Source organism: Dipteris shenzhenensis, chromosome 14, assembly GCF_047967505.1.
Source record: "Dipteris shenzhenensis isolate YYH24624 ecotype China chromosome 14, Dip_SZ_1.0, whole genome shotgun sequence".
Classification (NCBI taxonomy): Eukaryota; Viridiplantae; Streptophyta; class Polypodiopsida; order Gleicheniales; family Dipteridaceae; genus Dipteris; species Dipteris shenzhenensis.
In genome coordinates this window covers 12,594,804-12,610,049 of record NC_141609.1, presented here as the reverse complement: position 1 = coordinate 12,610,049, position 15,246 = coordinate 12,594,804, and positions in this window count along the sequence as shown.

The window sequence follows — 15,246 nt, the reverse complement described above, 5'->3', positions numbered from 1 at the left end:
AATCCTCTTTTGTGTCTTCAACAGCTTCAACTTCTAAGGTGGAGGTAATGGGCACTCCTCAGGTACCAAAGTCCTCTGAGTTAGATCATAATATCTCCCAATTGATGGCAAAGTTTGCTGATTTGAAATTGCATTTGGTTAATGCACGACAACCTAGAGCACCAAAGAGTGAAGATAGGCCTCGAGATAGGAGTGGGGTCACTTGCTATGAATGTAATGAAAAAGGTCACTATTACCCCGAGTGTCCTAGATTGAGAAATAAAGAAGAAAAACAAGTATCCTTGTTAGAAGCTTCTTCAGGGGATGAGGAAAGAGAGGTAATGATGGCTAAATGGGGGCGTGGTAAAGCAAAAGAAGAAGAAGAAAGCAAGGAAGAAGTAGATGAGGAACATCAGGAAGAGGAACACCGTAGTAAGAAAAAGAAGGCATCTAGAAGGAGAATTAGCCAGTCAAACTTTCCTTTAGGACAAGGAATTGGAAGCTATGACTTGTTGTCTGACCTTAAAGAAAAGGAAGCTCATATCACCTTTGGTCAATTACTTGCTTTGTCTCCAAAACTACGAAAGGAATGGGGAAAACTAGCAAGCACAAGAGTGTCAAAGAAGAAAAAGAAGAAAAGTGCCATTCCTATTGTTCAAAAGGTAGATATAGATGTTGATGATGATGTACCTGTGGTTGATGTGATCATTGATGGTCAAGTGATTTCTAATGTGTACATTGATGGAGGTGCATCGATTAATGTCCTGAGTGAGAAGACCATGATAGATGCTGATTTAAAATACTCTAGTACTACCTCTCCTTATCGCATCAAATTGGCTGACAACACTAGGGTTAAGACCTTGGGAGTTGTGAAGAATCTAGAAGTGGATGTATGTGGAATTTCTGTGCCAACTACTTTTCAGGTGATCCCTACCAAGTCAGATGCACGTGCCTATCCATTGATTTTGGGAAGGCCTTGGCTATGCAAGGTGAAGGCTATTCAAAAGTGGGATACTGGAGAATTGATTTTGCAGGGAAATGATAAGAAGGTGCGCTACAACATCAGAAGCCACAAAAAGGAAGTTGTCAAGGAGGAGTCTTCAACATCAGAGAGTTTTAACCGATGAAGAAGAAGAGACAGGGTGTAGCTCCAAGGAGTCCAACTCAGAGGGTGAGGTGGAAGGAGTGGCCTTTGGTCTTTGTCTTGGTGCTGATCGGGATGAGTCAGGAAGGAACAAGTGGTGCAAGAAGATCCTGTAGAGACACTTCATGTGGAGGATGTGGAGCACACTAAATGACGCCAACGCAATGAAGAGCTTCTTGGTGATTCTCTATCAGGTAGTGAGAAGCTCCAGTACTTGGATATGCTAGATGATTTTCCATGTCTCTTTGCAACAAGCTATTCACAGGTTCGACCAGTCTCTCTTGTGGAGCACAAGATTGAGTTGAAGCCAGAAAGCAAGCCAGTTGTGCAACACTTAAGGCGATTGGGGGTGATCCAAGCTGAGGCACTAAAGAAAGAGGTAACACAACTACTTGAGTCGGGATTTATCTTTCCTGCTAATGATTCAGAATGGATATCTCTTGTAGTTGTCACACCAAAGAAAGGAAATAAGTGGCGAGTTTGTGTGGACTTTTGTCCTTTGAATGCATGCACTAAGAGGGATCATTTTCCTTTGCCATTCCAAGATGAAATACTAGACCAAGTAGCAGGGCATGAGATGTATTCTGTATGTGATGGGTATTCTGGGTACTTTCAAATTCGTATTCGGGAGGAAGATCAAAAGAAAACATCATTTGTCACACCTTGGGGAGTTTTTGCTTACAGAGTGATGCCTTTTGGGTTGACCAATGCACTAGCTACATTTCAAAGGTTCATGAGTCAAGTTCTTGAGCCTTACTTGGGAAAGTTCATAAGGGTGTTTTTGGATGATTTTTGCATTTATTCTCGGCGCATAGATCACATGGAGAAGTTAAAGATGGACTTAGCTAGGATTGATGAAGCAAAAGGGTGTCTAAATCCTAGCAAGTGTCATTTGGCTCAAACAAAAGTAGTCTTGTTGGGGCATATTGTGTCTGAAGAAGGCTTGCAAATGGATCCTGACAAGGTTCAAGCAATCATGGCATTGCCAAGTCCTGAGAGTGTCACTGATGTTCGCAGAATTCTAGGAAAGAGCAAGTATTATCAACGCTTTTGTGATGATTTCACAAAGATAGTGCATCCCATGAACTTGTTGACAAGAAAAAGAGTTTATTTCCAATGGGGTGTGGAGCAACAAGAGTCTTTCCAGCAACTTAGGGAGGCCATGAGTAAGGGCCCAATATTGAAGCCCCCTGATTGGTCTCAAGACTTTTATGTAAATCCAAGTGTATCTTTGCATTCAGTTGGTGCTGTATTGCTACAAAAAGGAGAGGCAGGTAGAATGCAACCCATCTATTATGCCAGCCGACAGCTTACAGATGTGGAAACAAGGTATGAAGAAATGGAGCAGCAAGCTCTCTCTTTAGTGTTTTCCATCAGAAAGTTTCGCTCCTATTTATTACCTCGATCATTTTTCTTCCTTACCTCTCAGTCTGTATTAGCATATCTAGTTCGCAAGCCTAATCCTGGGGGGAGATTTGCAAAATGGTTGTCAGAGCTTCAAGAGTTCTCTTTCTCTTTTGTCACTGAAAATACCACTAGGTCCACTATGGCAGATTTGCTCACAGGGTGGGAGGATCTAGGAGAAGACTCGGAGAAGAAAAGAAATGTAAGGAGAACATTAAAGATGAAAGGGATACACCACCAACAGCTTTTGTTTTGTATTTTGATGGGGCTTTTAGTCCTTCATGCCAGCAAGGAGCCGGGGGGATAGTCTTGATGAATCCTGAAGGTCAAGAGGTATGGGCAAGAGGACAAGAGCTTCCAGGTATCACAACTAACAATGCAGTTGAGTATAATGCTTTGATTGCTTTGATTCTTGGTTTACAGGGTTGTCTTCAAAGTCAAGTTAAAGAATTGGAAGTAAGAGGAGATTCTCAGCTTATTATAAAGCAAATGCAAGGGTATTACAAGACAAGAAGTCCTCATTTGAAGGAGCTTAATCAAAAGGCTATGGCACAATGTAGTCGCTTCGATTTTTGCAAGTTTGTTCATATAAACAGAAAAGAAAATCAAAGGGCAGATGAGTTAGCTAAAGCCAATGTAGTGCCAGACCGAGGGGTGGTTTCTTGGGTAGACACTGGATGGCCAAAACTACAAGATGTTCAGCAATATGTGGAAGAAGGCATGTTTCCTGAAGGGTTAACTCCACGACAGAAGCAGAGATTGGTTACTTTTGGCCACGCCTCCATAAGGATGTATATGAATGTCACGAATGGAACCTATTAGCTTGAGGATGTTGATGGCATGGTGATACCCGGACGCACCAATGAGTATCGCCTTAAATTCTTCTATGCTCAACCACCTTGAGGGCCAGCAGACCCTCTCTATACTAGAGAGGATCTGCTGGGGGGGAAAGATGTGATGCCAAAAATTGATATTTTTAACTTGGCATTGATATTGTTTTTCTCTACGTTTGATAAGAGTTTGAGTATCAAGTGATAGCCTAGCGTCTCTCACTTATTTCTATTTTCTATGATATTGTATGGGATTGAGAGGATGAGTGGAATGGCTCATTGTAAATACCATAGGTATGAATTATAAATACCTTGGTATGGGGTGAGAGTTATTTGTGTATGGGATATTATGAGTTTTTTAGAAAATAGGAAGAGTGAGTCATATAAAGAGGTGGGCTCATGTCCATGTGTTCCAATAATGTAAGAGAGGCCACATGCCAAGCGTGTGGAAGGCATGTGGAGGAGTGTGAAGTCAAGAGGAATCCTTCTAGAACTCCTATGTGGAATAAGGAGGATGTGGACATGTGGAAAAGAGAGGGTCCCTATGGGCTCCATGTGGGGAGACTCTTGACTTTCTCAAATTTTTTAAGAGTCTTGAGCATCTTTTGATGGGACACATGGCAAGAGTAGCCAAAAAGGACATGGATGGTGACATACGTGCTTATGTGATTGATGGGGAAAGGAATCTACAGGCAGCAATTGTAAATGGGTGAAGGAGGGTAACAAAATCTCTATAAAAGGAGTCCTCATCTCCCTTGTTCATCAATCTCTTCCACCATTAGGCCTCATGTTGCTGTAGCGCTAGTCTCTCCAAGCCTCTTCCATGAGCCTTCTCTCCCTCTTGTAGATATTCTCTTATGTAAACTCTTGAGTCCATCTCTCTCTAGTTTATTCTCTCTCTATGAGTAGTCTTGGAGCTTCCACTCCCTCTTGTATGTATGAAACCTCTTCTTCTCCCTTGTGTTTATAGTGTTGAAGTGGATTCTCACTCTATTTGTAATGAAGGTCACTTCAGGTTCTCTCTCTCTTGAGTGTCTCGTCCCTTTTCTCTTTCAAAGCCTTGAAAGTTCTTTCTATTCGGCCACTCACTGTGCATACATGGTCCATTTGTTTCTCGAGCCACCATGAAAACTTCTTTCCCTCTTCTAGGCGAAATCTATGAGGGGTGGATCGTTGATGAAGTTGGAGTCTTGAGGGAGCGTCCTGCTCAGGCGAAATTAGCCTGGGTGGAGGGTAGTTTTCATGATAGTTTGACCCCCTATTAGTGTTTTGCTCATAACTTTCTACTCTATAGTCCGATTGTAATGAAATTTATATCAGCGCGAAGCTCTCTTCAAGGCGCATGTTTATATGTGATCAGATCTTGAATCAAATATAGTTGCAAAAAGTTATGAGTCTTTGTGTCTGAGAGTCTCTTTTCATGATAGTTTTTTACCCCCGTCTAGTAAACTATCCATAACTTTTTGGCCGCTTCTCTGTTTTTTACGAAACATATATCAGAGCGAAGCTATCTTTAAGGCGCATGTCTCTATGTGCTTAGATCTTGAATCAGATGCTGGTGCAAAATGTTATGAGTCTCTGTGTTTGACAGTCTGTTTTTATGATAGTTTTTACCCCCTTCCAGTAAACTGTCCATATCTCTTCAACCGTCTGTCTGTTTTCAATGAAACTTATATCAGCGCAAAGCCCATCTCAAGGTGCATCTCTTTTTGCTTGACTCTCTAATATCATGTCTCTACTAAAAGTTATAGGCCTTTGTGTCTAATGACAGTTTGTAGAGTGTTTTGAGCTAAGTGTAAAGGTGTCTATGAAGGAGGTGCAATGTTTCCTCGGAATCTACCCATCCGACCCAATCATCCCCTTCAAACTCCTTGATATATATCAGTTCATGTCATGTTGAGCCGCAAGATCTTCTTTCAACAACGTATCGCTCTTCTCTTTGGTGCAGACCGGCTCGCTGAGATTATGGCCTCTGCTGATCCTTTCCTTCTCCCTATGCTTGATTACAATATCACTTGGGATGTTACCATCTTCATTCTCTTGCCTTGGCCCATTCTTCACACTACACAAACTGTAGTTGAGTAGTAGTGAGAAACTTTTAAACAAGTGGAGGAGCTGGAGTGAGCCTGATGCTACAACACAACCTAGACATAGCTCAAGAGGAGGGCAACAAGCTCCATGACCATCTTCATTCTCATCTGAGGGGGGAAAGAAATGGGCACATTGTACTTCCTTCTCCACCCCCAAGTACCACACTTTTTCCCACCAAAACTGTAGGAGGAGTTGTACTCTCCAATGCCATTACATATTAGTCCTTCTCCTTTAACAAGAAAGGTCACCAAACCAAAGGGGATGGGTGTGGGTGTGTGTGTGTGTGTCTTTTCCTTGTACAATGGGTTTTCACATTTACCCATGGTGGTTCAATGGGTGTTTAGTGTATACACTCTATGAATGTCAATAATAGAAGGGTATAGAGACCCAAAAGTACTTGGTCTATTCAATGCATTTGTGTGGTGACTACTTATCCATTTCAATGTACCATAGTGCGCTTGGACCACTGGTTGGTCCATTGAATGCATGAAATGGGGTATTTCCCCATGCATCTTTGTTGCCAATATAATCAGTTGCGGATCTCTCAACTTCGAGTTTGAGGAGTATATCACCATAACTCCCTTAGCATAACCCTCATTCCATTGGTTAAGTCTTAGGCCACTAGTATCATACAAGGGTATCCTTGGGAGGGATTTGACTTTTGGGAGAGATGTACTTCATGACTTCAATGTTTGCTTGGCCCAAATAGTGGTCCAATTAATGTTTTTGGTGGGGTGAAATCAATGTTCCATGTAAGGCCCATTGGTACCCTATGCAAGTCTAGAAAGAGACCAAGGTAGTTTCTCAACAACTTGCCAATTTTACATCTACTACTAGTCACCTTCCATTGGATTTCAGTATCCACTCCCCCAAGGGGAGGAGTGTGTGTGTGTTTGTCAAATTTCAATAATAATATCCAGGGTTACCAAAGCATTGATCAAGTGCCAAGGGTCCCCAAGGGAAGTCTAAGTGGTTTTCAATTTATAGACACATCCCCAGATTGCAAGGATCCCCGAGGGGAGGGGTGTGTGTGTGTGTGTGTGTTCAATGGACTTAGACACATACTAGACTTTCCATACCTATATGGAAACAATCATGCACAAGGCATAATGATTGCATAGTTATGATAATTCCAATACAAAGTAAAACTTGGAAGAGATAATTCATTCTTGAAGTATAGATGTACAAGATCCTAGTTCCAACATTCCCGCACATCCTGATAAGAATTTAGCAAGCAACGTGCCACATGGGTAACCAAGCCAAGGGTTAACTAGATTTGGGTGTGTGTGTGTTTAAAAATAAGAGTTTTTAACAATGCAGCACAAATAAGGGTGGATAACAAAATTTTCATTATATGGCTATACATAAAATATGTATAAATTTGGTATTAAAAGTTTCAAATCTGTTAGGTATTCCAGGCTCCAAGGTTAGGGTCCACTTACCTGCACCATCAAAACAAGACTAGGTGTTAGAACGTCAGATTTTGAGTGAAGACATATAATTTTTGTTTACTCCAGCTTGTTATCGCTTATACTAAAGACCAAGACACCAAACAAGATTCTAAAGTAGATATCACAATTTATAGCTTTAAAATAAGGGGGGTATAAGTGCCCTTAAAAAGGATATTTAAGATAGTAGAAGCAACAAGAAGCATTATTGAACAAACCAAATGTGATAAGAACTTGAAATTAATTAAGGAAATTAAGTAATTGAAAAAATAAGGTATTTAAAAATATTTCAAAATTACAATAGAGGAAACTACTAATAAAATCATAAATGGGGGGTAGTTCATACCCAATCAAGAGAAGCATTATAGTTGAATAGAATTAAAAAATCCCAAGGGGTAGTCCATAACCTTGTGAAAAGAAATTTCTACCTCTTCTGGATTTAAAAAAAAAATTATATAAATAATATAAAGCAATGGAAGAATTGATTCCATGGGGGGGGAGGAATGTAGTAGTAGTAAGTAAGTGATTCCATTTCTTTAAAAAATCACATATGTATGGACCAATTCAAGTAAAGTGCCTAATTTCACACTTGCACAATTGCCAAGTGAATGCTTTAGTCACAAGGGTAAGTATTGATGAGGTGGGTAAAAAGGTCCACAATGCATAAGATATTGTCTTTATATATAGTTAGATCTTTATATATAAAATTTTATAATTTCAAAAATATTGTTAAGAATTACAAAGGATAATTACTTAAATCACTTAAGGATGAAAAATAAAATTAGAAAACAAACATATTTATATAGATAAGTAAATGTAGATAAGTAAAACAATATAAGTAATTATGTAATTATGTAAATTTATATAAGTAATTAAGTAAATGAGAGAGAGAGAGAGAGAGAGAGAGAGAGAGAGAGAGAGAGAGAGAGATTGTAATGTGAGTCTGTGCATATGTTAAAAAATAGAGGTTACTTACATCAACAAAAATTGGAGGTTAGTTAAAAAGAATTTATTGAGTGTGTGTGAGTAGGCACTATAAAAATATACATTAGCACAACACAATGCATCCATAGATGCATTCGATAGATGCAAAAAATAGTGGGTGCATCTATAAGATCTATAAGCAACGTTGATAAAGTTAATGAAATTACGGCTATGTCTATTAGCATGGTTACACAAGCGTCTAAAATTGTGGTTATACATGCATTTAATAGCACATTTTCACTGTATATATTTACATGCATTTAATAGCATGTCTGCATTGTATAATAGACTTGCTTTTAGATGCATTTTTAAACGTGCAATAGAGTTTAAAATTTTACTGCAAGCTGATAAATGTGCATCATGGCTTGCCAAACATTTTCCATGATTACTATGATGCCAAAAATTGATATTTTTTATTTGGCATTGGTATTGTTTTCTTCTATGTTTGATAAGAGTTTGAGTATCAAGTGATAGCCTAGCGGCTCTCACTTATTTCTATTTTCTAAGATATTGTATGGGATTGAGAGGATGAGTGGAATGGATCATTGTAAATACCATAGGTATGAATTATAAATACCTTGGTATGGGGTGAGAGTTATTTGCATATGGGATATTATGGGGTTTTTAGAAAATAGGAAGAGTGAGTCATATAAAGAGGTGGGCTCATGTCCATGTGTTTCAATAATATAAGAGAGTCCATATGCCAAGCATTTGGAAGGCATGTGGAGGAGTGTGGAGTCAAGAGGAATCCTTCTAGAATTCCCATGTGGAATAAGGAGGATGTGGACATATGGAAAAGAGAGGGTCCCTATGGGCTCCATGTGGGGAGACCCTTGACTTTCTCAATATTTTAAGAGTCTTGAGCATTTTTTAATTGGACACATGGCAAGAGTAGCCAAAAAGGACATGGATGGTGACATACGGGCTTATGTGATTGATGGGGAAAGGAATCTATAAGTAGCAATTGTAAATGGGTAAAGGAGGGTGACAAAATCTCTATAAAAGGAGCCCTCCTCTCCCTTGTTCATCATCCCTTCCACCATTAGGCCTCATGTTGCTGTAGCTCTAGTCTCCTCAAGCCTCTTCCATGAGCCTTCTCTCCCTTTTGTAGATATTCTCTTATGTAGACTCTTGAGTCCATCTCTCTTTAGTTCATTCTCTCTCTATGAGTAATCTTGGAGCTTCTGCTCCCTCTTGTACGTATGAAACCTCTTCCTCTCCCTTATTTTTGTAGTATTTTGAGCTGCCTTGGAGTGGAGTCTCACTCTATTGGTAAATGAAGGTCACTTCAGGTTCTCTCTCTTGAGTGTCTGTTCCCTTTTTCCATTGCTTTCTCTTCCAAAGTGCTCGGAAGTGTTGTCTATTTGGCTGCTCATTGCGCATACATGGTTTATCTATTTCCCAAGTCACAAAGGGAGCTCCTCCTTCCCTCTTAGGCGACCTCTATGGGACTTGGATCGTTGATGAAGTCTAAGCATGGAGGTAGTATTCTCCCAAGTCGGCACCAGTAGAAGGAGTAAGTGTTTTTCATGACAGTTTGACCCCTGTCAGTATTTTGCTCATAATTTTTTGCTCGTTGGTCTAATTTGGATGAAACTTATACCAGCACAAAGCTCTCTTCAAGGAGCATCATCCGCTCCATCCCTATGAGACTTTGAGGGGCCGATGATGCAAATGCCACACCTTGCAATGCTGCCCTTTCTAAAGTTTCATATTGGATTGCCAATGCAGAGACCATCTCACCCTCACCTTGATAGAACCGGTCCAACTGCAACATCAAAGCATTTGGCAACTCCACTATCCCAAATCTTTGCTTCATTATAGCCACCACTTGGTCCCAGTCCTCCTTAGTAGAGTCTAGCAAGGCCTCATGCCAACTCAAGGCTACACCTTCAAGAAAATTAGGCAAAATCTCCGCCCAATCCTTCATGGACCATAAAGAAAGATGCCATCCTCAAACAAAATCCTGAAGATAAGACTCTAGTTCTTCCCCTTGGGTCCCTCGAAACACTGGAATCTTCATCATGATGAAACACAAAAAGGAAACATCAAGATCCAAATAATATCCCAAACAAGATCCAAACAAGATCCCACAGAGCCTTAGTATACCAAGACCAACTTATTATGCATAACCACTTGTTGAAAACCCTCCACAATGTGACCCTCAATAAAATTTTCAAAAATAAGTGACCAACCAGCACCATGAAAACATGCATTCAAGAATCACCCTTGTCACAATTGGAAGTGCACATAACAGCTTCAAGATGTTGTACTTTTCATCATTTGCATAGCAAAAGAAGTTGAAAGCATTGAGAATCACCACTCCACTATTATAGTCAAAAACTACCCAAAGACTCAACTCTTCTTCACACCAAACTACTAGTGCATGAAATAATCCCCAATATATCATTGTGCCTACTATTGGTGTTGAGCTCCCTGATTGTAGGCTCAGCCCTCATTGCTCCTTTCCAGAATGGGGTTGGTTCCTTCCTATAGGGGCCCGACCCGTCCCTTCATGTCGCTTCCTCTTTCCTTGATTTGAGCTTCCTAGTTGCAGGCTCAGCCCTTCTTGCTCCATTCCCGAAGGGGGGTGGTTCCTCCCCTCAGGATCCTTTTCCTCGCAATTCAATCTTGGCCTTCTTTAATTTGATCTCCTTGTCTTTAAGATATTTTGCCCAAATGGCAAATTGAGCTGCAACATCTATTTTCTTGTCGTAGATAGTTGTAGCAATGGCAAATGGCATTCTCTACATAGAGATTTTGTATGCACAAACAACCCAAAGCAAAAAACGTACACAGGGTGGTAGCACGTAGGCCATCGGATATAGTAGTCATCTATGATGGGGGTATGGTAGACCATGCATTTCAGAGGCTGTTGCATAGTAGGATATGCATCCGATTTAACTATTGGGCCTGTCAATACCACAGTATCAACTCTATACATGACAAAGTTGCTTCTTGATTCCTTCCTTCGTCATCCTAAGGCTGTGGATGTTCTCCTTCTTCTCCTCTACTTTTCGCTCACTCTGTGCAATAGCTTCATCTAAATCCCTCAGCATCTATTGAAGCTACATAAATTGTTGAAAAACATCTTCATGGCTCATTTCCAAGACTTTTACTCTAGTTTGGAAATCTCTCAAGACAACGTGCGGATTGCTTTTCATAACTATCGAAAGCCAAGACAAGCTCGTGCACACATCTATCATGACCTTTTTGCAGGGTCTTGTAGCTTACTCTTTAACTTCCAACAGTGTTTCGAAAAAACAACCCTCATTGTGGCTACTGCCAATTGCTCCACCATGGTTGCTACAACTTGCTCCACCATGGCTACTATCTGCATCCTTCCTAGCATGGGATCTCTCTGGTTGTCTTCTCCACCCTGGCTATTCTCTGTCCCATCCTTCCTAGCCTTGAAGCTCTCTCGCAATTCTTGCATCACCTTTCTAGTTTCTGTATTCTCCCTTTTTAGCTCCTCCATCATCTTGTCTTTTTCAATGTTCAATGTGTTTTGCATGTTGCTGAGCCGTTTGTAAAGAACCTCCTTTTTGGCTCTCTGATCTTTAAGATCATTTTGCATCTTTTCTAGCTCCTTGGCCGCCATGTCTCTCACTTCTTTGAGGAGCTCCTTCATGCACTTCTCTGCTTCTTCTCTTCTATGCCTTTCCATGTCGACCATTTTTGTAGCAGCCTCAACTTGCTCTTGTGCCTGTAAGGCCCTCACTTGTGCCTCCTCTACCTTGGCTTTTAACACCATATTAGAGAATTTGTGAAAATCCTGATAATTTGGGAATTTTTGAGGGGTTGTAACTATGTAACATTCAATGTTTTTCATTGATTTTTCCCATAGATTTGGCAGTCCATCCAAATCTCACAAATGTGCATGGTTTGCATCAACATAAATAAAATGTCAAATATTGAGGTTTCGACCAATGCATGGTAGTTTTTGAGGGGTTGTAATTACAATGCATTGAGTGCACTCCATTGACTTTCTCACTAGATTTGGCTGAGTATATGAAACTCATAGTTTGGAGTGTGAATGTTCTGCATTAGCCGAGAAAAAAACATCATATGTTTGAGTTCAACGAAGCATTTTTTGTCTCTTCTCAAAAAAAGGTGGTGTACAAAAACACCATTTTAGTTTAGTTGAGAAAAAGTAAGAATGCAACACTAGTCCTTGATATTTTGTCAAGTGTGCAGAACTTGCAACACAAAGCAATGGTTTGCAAAAAAAAAGATAAAGAAAAAAGATCAATGTCATACCTTCCAAATATTTGTCAGTATTCAATTAAATTATTGTTGTGCAAGGAAAAAAAAGTCATGCTTTTCAAGTACCTTCACTCCATTGTGGAGTCAGCATCAGAGTTGGAATTTGTACTATGAGACAAACTAGATAATGCTCGCTTGCGTGCAATGGTTGGTATCTTCACCTTGATGGGGAGGTTGCTGCTCTTTGAGGAAACCTTCTTTGAGAGGTTACCTTTTGAAACCCATGACCATACAATAGCATCAACAGATTCCCAACATGGAGGAACACCTTTATTGCACATCCAAATCTTATTCCAACAATCTGCATACACCTCCTCAATTTGTGCATTGCGTCTTTTGCATATAGGTGCCCAATATTGTATGAAAACCTTCTTGAAATTTTTAGATTTATTATCCTTTTGTACATCAGTTTGAGCAATGCCTAGCCAAATTGGGTAAATTTTTTCTGCTGGTCGGACCAAAAGAAAGTGTCCTTTTTGTACATCAAATGATTGTTTTGGCTTTTTCCTTTGAGGTCCACAGTAGTGATCATTCAACTCTTCAATTCCTTGAAACTCATCGTTTTCATTATCAACTACTTGCACACAATCAATATGTTGCGTCTTTGGCCAAAATCTCTCGTACATGCCCTCTACACTATTGTTTGGTTTATGAAGCTCATCAATCATGTTCTTCCAGTACTTCACTACCGGCTTGTAAAACTTTGTGAAAGATGCTTCTGGACCTTGCAAGTGCGCACATTTTTCCAAAAGTGTACATACTCCTTGATACCAACTATCACATGTGAGTGATCCTTCACATACTCGAACATGGGTACACAAGGTGGCTCTCCACTTGGTAGCATTGGATGATCATCCGGATGTCTCTTCCATAACTCAATGCCACCTTTACTTGGTTGCCAATATAATGATCATGGATGCACTTTATATTGCATGATAAGAACTTCATTTCGCATAAAGAACCAAAATTGGAGAGGCTTTGAGTGTCCCACTAAAGCATTTTGCCCATCGCATAGGCATCCATCAACATAGCTCTTGAAATCAAGGACTTCCATTACCAAAAATGGCGTTGGAGAAGACTCCTCACATTGTCTAAAAGTATCCATGAGATGTGCAAATGTCAATGTTTGGCTAGTTCTTAACCTCTCTGAAAACCTACTGAACATTGCATCAATATCCTCATGTGTATGCCCAACCATCAAGAATCCCAATTGAATTGACTTGAAAATCCCTCGAGCAACAAGTAATGATAGGTATGCAAACAAGTACCTATTCTTGTTTTCAGAACCACAATTATCCAATTGTAACAATAGGTGTTCGGGTAGTTTCTTATAAGGATTTTCTTGATGGGAACTTCCAAGTCCAAGGTCTTTGAATGTTCCACCCACTGCTCCAAGATGAAGTTGTTGCTTGTCATTAGAAACATAGTGAGAATCCAATGCTTCTCTTGAGGTTAGTGCATTTAGCAGAGCGTTATCAAACCTTGGCATCCCATCATGTACCAAATCTCCAAGTGCATGGTTATCAAATCTTTCAAGATTTCTCAAACACAAAGCCAATGAACCGATTGTGAAGTTAGGATCCGACGGCCACAAGGATAAAGAAAAGTGACCATAACGTCCTTGACCATGTCCATGTGTTATCATGCCAGTCAAAGCCACTAGGAGCTGAAAGGATTTGTTTGTGTCCTTTGAACGATTGCGTAATATAGGGATGGCTGTCTTCTTTTGGTCCATCTTATCATGGATAATGCACAAGTATGTCTGAGGATACATTTCAGAAAATCTGCGCCAAGTGTAGTACATATTTCTACAACTTTTTTGTTGTAACATGTGCTTTCTTCTATCTTCCATCAACTTATTACGTTCATTTTGGCATTTTGTTGCTGCAAGCTAAGCCTTGATTGCACTACATAAACCACACTTAGAGAATTCACTTATTTTTGAAAAAGTTACATGCTTGAATTTAGAGTTCCATATACGGTTGAATGTGGAAGTTGACATCTCCTTACAACCCAAACTATGCTTTAACTGCATGTTAACCTCATAGAGAATATCAAACTGCTTGTATACATCCGGTATCACTAGCTGTGTTTCCCTTGATCCATCCTGAAGTGTTCTACTTTTGTGTGGCATACCCTCAGAATTGTATTATGGCTCTACCCAGTTCTGTGTGGTCCCAACCTCTTCACACGATTCCTTTATTACCATGCATGCACATTTGTATACCAATTTCAAATTGCTCCCTGTATCAATAAAATGTTGTTTTTGGAATACCATGCATTTCATACCATGCTCTACAACAAACTTGAATACCATTCACTGAAAAGACATATTTGAATTGCCCATTGTCATCTTTTCAACAAGCAACCCCAAGAGTGTCATATACATAATTGGTGCAAGCCTGCAAACTTTGGCCCCAATACTCTATGCGTAATTTGGATATCATTTGACGATCGGCAAATTGACAACAATTTTGTTTACAACAATCAATCATAGATACTTTTGTGACTGCATCCCTTGTGAGTCTAGATGATGCTAATGGCATGCCATGTTTTTTAGCTTTCCTCTTTATCATGCAGTAATGCCTCTTTTTTGTGGATTTTTCATTTGGGTCCTCATCTTCCATGTGCTTTTGCCTAGAACCACTTGGAAAATTCATGGTGTCATCGATTCTTAATGAAGTTCCATCTAAAAAGGTTATTTGTGCAATGGGCCATTTTATTAAGTGGATGGTATCGATGCCTGATCTATGATACTTTTCAATTCCCACACCCAGATTACCTTCACCAAGCATCTCAAAATTTATAGGTTCAAATGGGTAGACATACAAAACAACACCCTCAGCAATGCTCTTGGTTTTCTGCACATCCCATATTAAAACTTTCTTGTCCTTCCATGATTCTCGAATGGAAAACTCATCATATTCACATAGAGGTTCAACATCAATGGTATCTGATGTTATATCATTCATTGGTACAATAGCTCCATTGACATTGTCCACACAACTCATTGATCGTGCTTTTTAACGAACAACACTACCCAAAGCCTCACAGACTAAGAATGCATCCATTGTAGGAAATGGAAGAAGTGCACTTTCAT